The following is a 12,150-nucleotide window of genomic DNA, read 5'->3' as shown; positions in this document are numbered from 1 at the left end:
ATTCTGAAAGAGATGGGAATACCAGACCACCTGACCTGCCTCTTGAGAAACCTGTATGCAGGTCCGGAAGCAACAGTTAGAACTGGACATGGAACAACAGACTGGTTCCAAATAGGAAAAGGAGTACGTCAAGGCTGTATATTGTCCCCCTGCTTATTTAACTTATATGCAGAGTACATCATGAGAAACGCTGGGCTGGAAGAACCACAAGCTGGAATCAAGATTGCCGGGAGAAATATCAATAACCTCAGATATGCAGATGACACCACCCTTATGGCAGAAAGTGAAGAGAAACTAAAAAGCCTCTTGATGAAAGTGAAAGAAGAGAGTGAAAAAGTTGGCTTAAAGCTCAACATTCAGAAAACGAAGATCATGGCATCCGGTCCCATCACTTGGGAAATAGATGGGGAAACAGTGGAAATAGTGTTAGAGTTTATTTTGGGGGGGCTCCAAAATCAGTGCAGATGGTGACTGCAGCCATGAAATTAAAAGACGCTTACTCCTTGGAAGAAAAGTTATGACCAACCTAGATAGTATATTCAAAAGCAGAGACATTACTTTGCCGACTAAGGTCCGTCTAGTCAAGGCTATGGTTTTTCCTGCGGTCATGTGTGGAGGTGAGAGTTGGACTGTGAAGAAGGATGAGCACCGAAGAATTGATGCTTTTGAACTGTGGTGTTGGAGAAGACTCTTGAGAGTCCCTTGGACTGCAAGGAGATCCAACCAGTCCATTCTGAAGGAGATCAGCCCTGGGATTTCCTTGGAAGGAATGATGCTAAAGCTGAAACTCCAGTACTTTGGCCACCTCATGAGAAGAGTTGACTCATTGGAAAAGACTCTGATGCTGGGAGGGATTGGGGGCAGGAGGAGAACGGGACGACAGAGGATGAGATGGCTGGATGGCATCACGGACTCAACGGACGTGAGTCTGAACTCCGGGAATTGGTGATGGACAGGGAGGCCTGGCGTGCTGCGATTCGTGGGGTCGCAAAGAGTCGGACACGACTGAACGACTGAACTTAATACATGATTATCAAATCATCAAAATTAAGGTTTTTTCACCTGAAAATAGTTGTTCAACTAAATCAAAGCATGACTTTATTGCTAACAGTGTATTAAAAACAACAAGCAAAACCCCGAAGTAGGTATTATTGTGGCTTGTTAGCTTGGCTTTGTAGTCACTTTGAATATTAGCATACACCAAGTTACAACCTTAGCTGGTGCTGTAGGATATCAGAGAACACAAGATGAAGAGTCAAAAAGAAATGTTAGGAGGCCAGAAGTAGTTCATTCAACCTATATCCTGACTCTTGACTTTCTACTTATGGATTAATCATTAGCTTCAGGGTAATTATTTTCCAAAGGATATTAAAACACCAATTTCCATAGCCACCCTTACATGAGAGGGCAGTGAGGTGCTTCTTACAAACTGCCAGGAAGGGAGAATGGGGGGAATCTTAGTTCCTGGACCAGAGATTGAATCTAGCCCAGCTGTGAAAGTGCTGTGTCCTAACCACTGGACTGTCAGGGAACTCCCTGTTTTATATGCCCAGGTTTATAATGTTATCATTTTGTTCTACAGAACACATGCCCATTCTTATTAAATCTGTTTAAATTTATTTAGTGCTTCCCTCAGCTCTTATCAAAACTTTCTTATTACTATAGTCTATATTTTGATTCAATTCTTAAAGGCTGGATTTTATTGTCAAGTAATTTTTTTTTTTTTCAGCAGGGCTCATAGGGCTCTATTAAGTTTCTTTATCTTTGAGAATTATGACTGTTGTATTTATATTTAAACATTTTGGCTAACTATGGTAATTATGGGTCATCCTTTTCCTTAGAACTTGGCAAATATTGCTTCATTGACTTCTAGCATTAAACCTTGTTATAAATTAGATTGAGTCTAGAGTAATTTTCCCTCTGAATAGAAAATCTGTAAATATATATTTTTTGATATGTGATCTGAAGCCCTATAACTTAGGTGTATGTCAGAATGGGTACTTAAAATTTCTGTATCAAACTTCCCTGAAATACAGTTTGTATCCTGCAAATATTGTTTTTCCCTTCACTTTAGAGACATTTTCTTATATATATTATCCCTGAATATATCTTTTTTTCCTCTGGGCTCTTTGATTCAGAGATCTTGATTATCCTTATTTTGGAATTGATTTCAGTTTTAGTCTCTGAAGCTATTAAGTTTGTATCACTTCAACTGCCGTATTTTTAAACCGAAGTATAGTCGATGTACTGTGTGTTAATATCTACTGAACTACAACGTGAATTAACTCTTAGTATACTCCCTCCCCCATAAGCCTCCCTCCTTCCTGTCGCCCATCCCACCCATCTAGGTCATCATAGAGCACTGGGTTGAGTGTCCTCTGCTGTACATCTGCGTCCCACTAGTTATCTGTTTTAAACATGGTAAAATATATCAACGCATTTATAGCATTTATATATATATCAATGCTACTCTCAATTCGTCCCAGCCTCACCTTCCCCTTTTGTGTCCACAAGTCCATTCTTTATGTCTAAATCTCTATTCCTGCCCTGGGAACGAGTTCATATATTCTTTTTCATTTTGTCTTTTCCATTTCTTTTCATCTCACTTTGTTGTATAATCACATTTCTAAGTTCTTTAAATGGTTTGTCTTTTGAATGGTTTGCTCCCATCCTTTTGCTCTGTTTTTCTGGTGGGGTTTTCATTGCTTCTTACCATTTTACCTTTTGCAAGTTGCCGAGTTGTGCGGTTTCTTTTTGTATTGTTCATGCCTGAGTGACTCTCCATTCTGTTTGCTCTGCTACTGTGAAGAGTGATTTCTTAACTATTTCTACAGTATTTGAGGGTTTGTGGGTTTTTTTTCCCCCACTTCATACCTACAGCTTGAGATTCTACATGTCCTTAACCTACCTACCCCCAACTTTTTTTTTTTCCTGTGTACTAAAGAGTGGTGGGGAATGAGAGTAGTGTGCAGGCTGTCAGATGACCTGGGGTCTTGTGCTTTTTTCCTGAGATTTTATTACATATCCGGTTCGAGAGTTCAGTTGTTAATTAGGACTCAATACCATTCACACTGGGGAGTTGTTCTGGGCTTTGCATCCCCTTCTGTTTCACCCATTTCTCCCCTTTAGTTCTTTTCCACTATTCGTCAAATGAGGAATAGGATAATAAAACCAACTCAATTTCCTTTTCTCCATATTTGGAGGTATTTTGTGGGAATTCTCAGGCTTTTGTGAACCCACCATCATAGTTTCTGGAAAACTGAGGGCTGGATTCTTAGCTAAGTTACATCTTTCATTCTTGTTTCATTTCAAAATAGTTTCTTACTGTAATAGATTATGCCTCTTTCCCTATTTGGTGGTTTGAATTTTTCTTTTTGTGGATTTTACTTTTTTAAACTATAAAAGGCAACTTAAGTAGAGTGCATAATGCATGAACTCTGGAGTCACACTGCCTGGCTTCAGATCTCTGTCGCTTGCTCATTCCCAGATTTGGAATCAGGTAAAGAGCTTCCATGGTGTTAGTTTCCCAGTCTGTAGTATCTTTCTCAAAAAATTTATTAATATTTGTTAACACAAGTAAAGCTCTTAAAACAGTCTCTGGCATATAATGAACACTTAATGTTAGGTAATCTTTTTATTTTTATTATGGCTAACTTTGTTAAATATTCAGCCATGGAGAGTTCTTTCCAGTCTACCCTCTTAAACCAAAATTCTCTGATTCTGTTCTTCAGGTCAACGTTTCCTAAAATTTTGAATCTATAATATACATGTTGCCTGTCTAATGTGCTCAGTGAGGCTGTTCTGTTTCCATTAGTCTGGACTCTCCATTTATAAATGCAAATCAGATAAACATGCCAATTTTTTCTCTTTCATCTTGTCCTTTTCTCAAATCTTTGACTTTTAGGAGCTTATTAAGTACTTACCAATTATCTGGTGCTTACAAGGCACTGATCATTGCTTCTAAATAAGGATACCTAAGAACTGTTTCACACTTGGGTTTGGCTCAGAGGTTAAAGCGTCTGCCTGCAATGCTGGAGACCTAGGTTTGATCCCTGGGTCGGGAAGATCCCCTGGAGAAGGAAATGGCAACCCACTCCAGTACTCTTGCCTGGAGAATCCCAGGGACAGAGGAGCTTGATGGGCTACAGTCCATGGGGTCGCAAAGAGTTGGACACGACTGAGTGACTTCATTTTCACTTTCAAGGGTTATTTAAGAGTCCATGCCATTCTTTCGTATATTGGGCATCCTGAAAAAAAAAAAAATTTAACTTGCTATCTAGACATTGTCTTTTATTCTTGCATAAGTTAACATGGTATATTTTAAAATATTTATTTTTGGTTTTATACTTCAAAATATCTGATTTCTGCCAATGATTCACAAATAGTGGGTCCTATGTATGGATGTGAGAGTTGGACTATGAAGAGAGCTGAGAGCCAAAGAAGTGATGCTTTTGAACTGTAGTGTTGAAGAAGACTCTTGAGAGTCCCTTGGACTGCAAGGAGATCCAACCAGTCCATTCTGAAGGACATCAGCTCTGGGATTTCTTCGGAGGGAATCATGCTAAAGCTGAAACTCCAGTACTTTGGCCACCTCATGTGGAGAGTTGACTCATTGGAAAAGACTCTGATGCTGGGAGGAATTGGGGGCAGAAGGAGAAGGGGACGACTGAGGATGAGATGGCTGGATGGCATCACTGACTCAATGGACACAAGTCTGAGTGAACTCCGGGAGATGAACTCTGGGAGATGGTGATGGACAGGGAGGCCTGGCGTGCTGTGATTCATGGGGTTGCAAAGAGTCGGACATGACTGAGAAACAGAACTGAACTGACAAACTGGTTACATGTAAGTGGTAATGTTGATTCCTCTTGGCGGCTGGGCCGAGCCTGAAAAGCTGGAACAACCTGCCCTCAACATTCTCCGCTTAGCTCTACAATAGTGATCATTTTCTGTGTGTGCCGCAATATGGAATGTGTTGAAAGGAATGATACTCTGCAGAATTAAGTTACAATAAAAAGTTAGACACCCCCCCCCCCAATATGGACCCATGCACCATCAGCTTAGAGGGCAAATGATGGGTTTGAGAAAGTCCACAAAACCCCTAGAATTGAGTGCAAAGTTTGTGTGTTCTTCTGAGGTAAGGCTATATAACTCTTAAAAAAAATCTCGGAATTTTTCAGAATGCAATTTGAGATTCAGAATCATCTGAAAAAAGCTTTATCAAAGATATGGACTCTCAGGACTCATCTTACTGAATATAAATGACTAAAGTAAAATCCTTTACTTGTCCAGGATATTTGAAAATTTTTTCTGTACAAATGTCATTTTTTTTTTAAGTTGAGGCTGAACATAGTGCTTGTGGCAAAACTGGGGAAAAATTATGCTTTGTGTTTGACAGTAAGTTCTGGATTTATTGATAATGTAAAGAGGTGATCATAAGTTGATAAGATCATCTGCTTTACTGACAAGAGTTTATATATAGAAGAGATAAAAATGGCCTTTAATTCTTCACAGATTATATCACACATAGGATGTGTTCTCTCTCAGAAACTTTCTTTTATATTGCAGTTTTAATTGAGATAATTGTAGATTGATGTGCACTTGTAAGAAATAATAGAGGAATCTCATGTAGCCCTTACCTAGTTTCCCTCAATGGTAATGTTTTCAGAACTCTAGTATAAATTCAGTTCAGTTCAGTCGCTCAGTCGTGTCTGACTCTTTGAACCACATGAACCACTCTTTGGACCCCATGAACCACAGCACGCCAGGCCTCCCTGTCCATCACCAACTCCCGGAGTTCACCCAAACCCATGCCCATTGAGTCGGTGATACCATCCAACTATCTCATCTTCTGTCTTTCCCTTCTCCTCCTGCCCTCAATCTTTCCCAGCATCAGGGTCTTTTCAAATGAGTCAGCTCTCCGCATCAGGTGGCCAAAGTATCGGAGTTTCAGCTTCAACATCAGTTCCTCCAGAGAACACCCAAGACTGATGATCTCCTTTAGGATGGACTAGTTGGATCTCCTTGCAGTCCAAGGGACTCTCAAGAGTCTTCTCCAACACCACAGTTCAAAAGCTTCATTTCTTTGGTGCTCAGCTTTCTTTACAGTCCAACTCTCACATCCATACATGACCACTGGAAAAGCCATAGCCTTGACTAGACGGACCTTTGTTGACAAATTGCTTTTTAATATGCTGTCTAGGTTGGTCATAACTTATATGTATATATTGCAAAATTATTATCAGAATAAATTCAGTTAGCATACATCATCCCACATAGTTACAAATTGTTACAAATTGTTTTTCTTGTGATGAGACCTTTTAAGACCTATTCTCTTAGCAACTTTCAAGTATATAATACAGTGTTGATAACTATGGTCACCATGCTCTACATTACATCCCCATGACTCATTTATCTTATAACTGGGATTTTATGCGTTTTGACCACCTTTGCTCATTTTGCCCACACCCACCTCTGGCAGTCATCAATCTGTTCTCTGTAAATATGAATTCAGTTTTTTAGATTCCACATATAATTGTCAGAAACTTTGAAAATTATAGGAAACTAATTTCAGATCCTATAAAAATAACTTTGTCTTAGTCAAAGCTGCTTACTGATGGAATGGGCCATTTTGCAGAGCACTAAGTTTCCATTTCGCTGTAGAGGGACTGAACATAAGGACAACTGTAGAGGGAATTCACACATAGGCATATTGGGATTCCACTGTTTTAATAATCTACCTTGCCCTGCCACTCCAATATTTTTAAATGTTTTTTACAAAAGTAACATACTTATTGCAGAAAATTTAAAAATTAGAGACCAACAGGAAAAAATAGAAAAAAAATTTAATCCTATGCCATTCATAGATAATTACTGCTAGTATTTTAAAGTCTTCTAGTCTTTTTAACAGACATAATAATATATAGAAATATTTTTACAGAATACAGTTATATTGTGCCTAATGTTGTATAAATTATTTTTTCACTTAATATTAAACATACTGTTAGTAACTTGCATAGAATACAGTTTTTAACATCTACCTATTTCATTTTATGGATAGTTGTACTCTATGACTTTTTTATATTGAATGTTTAGATTTTTCTTTTTGTAAGCCAACATTACAATATACATCTATATAGTCCAAGCTTTGTGTATATTTGTATTGTCTACTGCTGCACTAAAATATTATCCCACACTTAATAGTTTAAAGCAACAAGCATTTATTATATTCTTGTTTTCTGAGTCAGAAATTAGAGACATACTGGGTTTTTTTTTTGGCCCACAGTCTTTCATAGGTCATCAGGATGTCAGCCAAGGTTGTAGTAATCTGAAGTCATTTTTTAAAACTGTCCAATACAGTGTCATTAACTATAATCACTGTGTTGTATATTAGATCCCTAGAACTTATTCATCTTATAACTGGAACTTTGACTCTTTAACCAACATCACTCCTTCCTCCCCACCCCAGGCCCTGGTAACTACCATTCTGATCTCTGTTTCTGGGGGCTTGGCTTTTTTAGATTCCACATATAAGTGAAATCATACAGTATTTGTCTTTCTCTGAGTTATTTCGCTCAGCATAATATCCTCAAGATCCATCCATGTTGTCACAAATGACAGAATGCCCTTTTTTAGTGGTTGAATAATATTCCATCAAACATCTTTATTCATTTATCCATCCACTGCAAGATGTTTCCCTATCTCTGCTATTGTGAATAATACTTCAGTGAACATCGGAGGGCAGATATCGCTTTGCTCTCTTGTTTTCATGTCCTTTAGATATATACCCAGAAGTGTGACTGATGAATCACACTGTATCTCTAGCTTCAGTTTTTTGAGGAAGGCCCACAGTGTTTTCCATAGTGGCTGCAGCAACGTACATTCTCACCAACACTGCAAAAGAGTTCCCTGTTCTCCACAGAAATTTTCTAACACTTGTTATCTCTTGTCTTTTTGATGACGGTTATTCTAACATGTATGAGGTATATCTCATTGTGGTCTTGATTTGCCTTTCCCTGATGATTAGTGATGTTGAACACCTTTTTATGTACCTGTTGGCCATTTGTATCATTTTTTAAGAAATTGTCCATTCACTTCCTCTGCCCATTTTAAAATTGAGTGGTTTGGTTTTTTTGCTATTGAGTTGTGAGTTCTTTATACTTTGGGGGTATTAACCCCTTATAAGATACGATAGATTTCCTTTTGGTTTTGTTGATAGCTTCCTTTGCTGTGCAGAAGCTTTTTAGTTAGATGTGGTCTTGTTGCTTGCTTTTGCTTTTGTTGCCTTTGCTTTTGGTATCAATCCCAAAAATTCATGGCTAAGACTGATGTCAAGGAGTTTAGCCCCTACATTTTCTTCTAGGATTTTTATGTTTCAGATCTTATGTCCAAGTCTTTAACCCATTTTGAACTGAATTTTTGGTTTTGCTGCAACACATGGTATGTGGGATCTTAGTTCCCTGACCAGGAATGGAATCTAGGACCATGGCAGTGAAAGCACCAAGTCTTAAACACTGGACCAGAAAATACCTGAGTTGACTTTTGTTGTGTGGTGTTGGATAGGGGTCCAATTTCATTCTTTTGCACATGGCTGTTCAGTTTTCCCAGGGCCGCTTACTGAAGAATCATCTGCTATCTTGTCAGAAGCTGAATGCTGACTTTCATGGCTCCCTCTCACAGCCAACAAGTTAGTCAACTTGGGTTTGGGCAGTAGGTCATGTGGGCTCCTCCACAGGCTGCTGGAGAGTTCCTCCAATATGGCAGCTGACTTTCTGCCCCAAAGCAATTGATTTGGTAGAAAGCCAGACGGAGGCTGTCCTCCTTGTGAGTTAGCCTTAGAATTCATATGGCAGTCTTTCTACCACGCTATTTCTGTTAGCTGTGTCTTCACTGAATTTGGTTCATCTTCAAGAAGAGAGGCATAAGGTTCCATCTTTTGAAGGGAGGAATGTTAAAAAAAAAAAGTTTTTTATAAACATGTTATAAAAATCACCACACCAACTAACCTTAAAATAAATTCCTAAAGAAGGGACTTGAAGGATCAAAGGATACGGAACCTGTTAAGGTGTATAGGTATTTCTAAATTGCCTTTCAGACAATTTGTATTGATTTTACTCACATATGAGTTCCTGTTTTCCTGAACCTTAGCAAACACTGAGAATTCTCTTTAAAGCAGGGCCTCTGCTTGCCCAAAGGGTGCCTTTGTAAGAATTAGAAAAAGGTGCCCCTTTTCTGGGCAGGCACAGGGCCCCTCGAAGGTACATGGCTTGGCAAGAGGAGTGCCCACTGGATGTTAGCTTCCTTGGCCTCTTGGGCTAGATGCCCTTGTGTAGGCCACAACATGCATAATCATACTCTGTGGCCCTGTTGAAGATTTTCCTTTTTCTCCTAAAATACAAATTTTTCTTTTTCTACTCATTAGATCTGATTTTGCTTCTCATTCTAATCAGCAAAGAATTGCACTAATTTACAGTTTAAATTTATTATGTATACCTGAGAACTGTGGTGTTGGAAGACTCTTGAGAGTCCCTTGGACTGCAAGGAGATCCAACCAGTCCATTCTGAAGGAGATCAGCCCTGGGATTTCTTTGGAAGGAATGATGCTAAAGCTGAAACTCCAGTACTTTGGTCACCTCATGCTAAGAGTTGACTCATTGGAAAAGACTCTGATGCTGGGAGGGATTGGGGGCAGGAGGAGAAGGGGACGACAGAGGATGAGATGGCTGGATGGCATCACCAACTCGATGGACGAGAGTCTGAGTGAACTCCGGGAGTTGGTGATGGACAGGGAGGTCTTGGGTGCTGCGATTCATGGGGTTGCAAAGAGTCAGACACGACTGAGCGACTGAACTGAGAATGATAAAAATTTGCTTTCTTAACAAGTTATTCTATACATGTTTTATTAAACTGGTCTGGGTTTCTTATCCCTGCTTGGCCTGTCTCTCACCATCCTCCAAAATGCGGATTGGACTGTCACTGTATTAGGGCAAAATTGTTTGTAGGTGTGATTTCAGTTTGTAATCATACAGGCAAGCTTATAAAATGTTAGCTAGGAAAGTTAAGTATGTAATTATAAGCATCAATTGCCCTTGACCATATTCACAGCTTTGGCCTTTTTTCTTTTTTTTTTTTTTTACACTTTCATTTCCTGTAAGGGGAGATGTGATAAACCACAAAATTGGCCATGAATCCTACACCTGCTCCAACTAGCCATTTGGATCCTGGCACTTATTTTTCATAAGAATATACAAACATATTTATGCCCGTTTACTGAAGAATACAGGAGCCTATTCACATGTTCTGTTAGAAGAAAATGTTGAAATTACAATTTTTATGCTGCCTAAAGCAGGCTATAACTACCATCCATTTTAATATACCACTTTCTGTTCTTGTACATCAGGCATCAATTTCTGAGTAGTTTTTTACTGCTCAACTATCACTCATCTTATGTCCTTTTAAGACTGAAAATTTTCTTCATTAACTAGTAAAAGAAGCATTTGATAATTAAAGGTTTGGGAACCTTGACTAATATAAATGTGGATGATACTGTTAAACAATTTGACTGTTTTAACTAACAACAGTGGTGGTCTTTTTACATTAAATTGACTATTCCACTTAATCATAAACAGCAAAGTGGTTTATGCAGTTACTAGAGTTGAAGCCAGAAATATAGCTGCTGTTTTTTTCCCTAAATATTTGGGTGTGATATTATCATGTCTGATTCCTCACTAAATCTATGCTTGGTGGTAGGTTTAGGAAGCAACAAGAGCTTGGATTTACTTCCACAGGCCTCATGGGAAGGATAATTGGAACATTACTTAAAATGTAATTGCTTTTCCATAAAAAAAAATCTAAACATTTCACTTTTCCAGGTGTCTAAGCACTGAAATTTTTTTAAAAAGTGACAGTCGCTAACGCTTACCAAAATATACTCTTTATATCAAATAAAAATGAGTTCCACTAGAAAGCAAACAACCTCACTCATAAAAAATTTGTGTGAGTGGTTACTTCTAAATAGATATGTGATATAATGTTCATGAAGATGAACAAATTCTAATATGACAAAAACAGCCTACTAGTGGCTTAGAGTCCATTCTGAAATAGTTCCATTTGATCATTTGATCAAGCAAGACTATTTTAACTTTATGGCAGTCTCTGCTCTCAATATCCTCTTTATCATATTGTCAGAAATATTTTTGCCTCTAAAATATTCCTGTCCTTTCTAAGTTGTCAACCTGGATTTTACATCAGTAGAGAGAATGGTGTGAGAAAAAGCTTTCAGTGGGCCAAGGGTTTTGCTTAAATCAATTTCTGTTAAAGTGCTTTCCCATTTATCACCTCTGAAAGGACGTTTAACAAAGGCCCTCTGACGTAACTTTTGTCAGAGTACCAGGTAAACTGCTGCTTAAACATTAGCTTGGTCTTGAGACTGAGTCTTGGAGAGGGAGGGGCAGTCTTCAAACCTCAGTCTATATGAGGAAATGAATTTATTTGTGGAGTTGTTAGCTGCTTGTTCTAAAATCTGTCGCTTGGAACTTAACAGTTTCATGTCCAGGGTGAGAATTCCCATGTGAAGCATGATCTAGGGGATTATGATACTTAAAGCTTAAAAAAAATAGATGAGTGGATTGCTGGAAACATCCTTTCCAATGCAGCAATATAAAAGGTTTTATGTGTACTGTGAACCTGGAATATTTGGATCTTGTGGGGGAAAGTTGACTTTGCTGGCAGAATGTCCTGATTTTTTTTTTTTTTTCGCTTGTTTTTATGTTGTGTTGGTTTGTAGCATTGAAGCTGGACTTCAAAGTAAAATAGAGATTTTTATATTTGTGGAGATTAAGTCACTTCTATGAGGCATTTTCATAGGTTTAATTACATTCATGTAAGTGAATCAGAGTCCTAGGACAAAACAAGAATATTTAACAGAAAATGACACTTGTATTAAATGATTTAATATTTACAGTAAAGTTGTTTTGAGGGTAAAGTGTGTCTGAATTAGTCCCTCCCTTCTCAACAACACCTTTTGGGCGATGACATTTTTGTGAATAGACCAAATTAAAGGTAGGCAATAAGTTGCAACACAAAAGCAAAGATTACACCTCCACCAAACCTGGCCGCACCACCAATGTTTATTGGAACTTTTTCTTTTTC

Source organism: Capricornis sumatraensis, chromosome 7 (assembly GCF_032405125.1).
Source record: "Capricornis sumatraensis isolate serow.1 chromosome 7, serow.2, whole genome shotgun sequence".
NCBI classification, from domain to species: Eukaryota; Metazoa; Chordata; class Mammalia; order Artiodactyla; family Bovidae; genus Capricornis; species Capricornis sumatraensis.
This window is presented reverse-complemented; position numbering follows the sequence as displayed.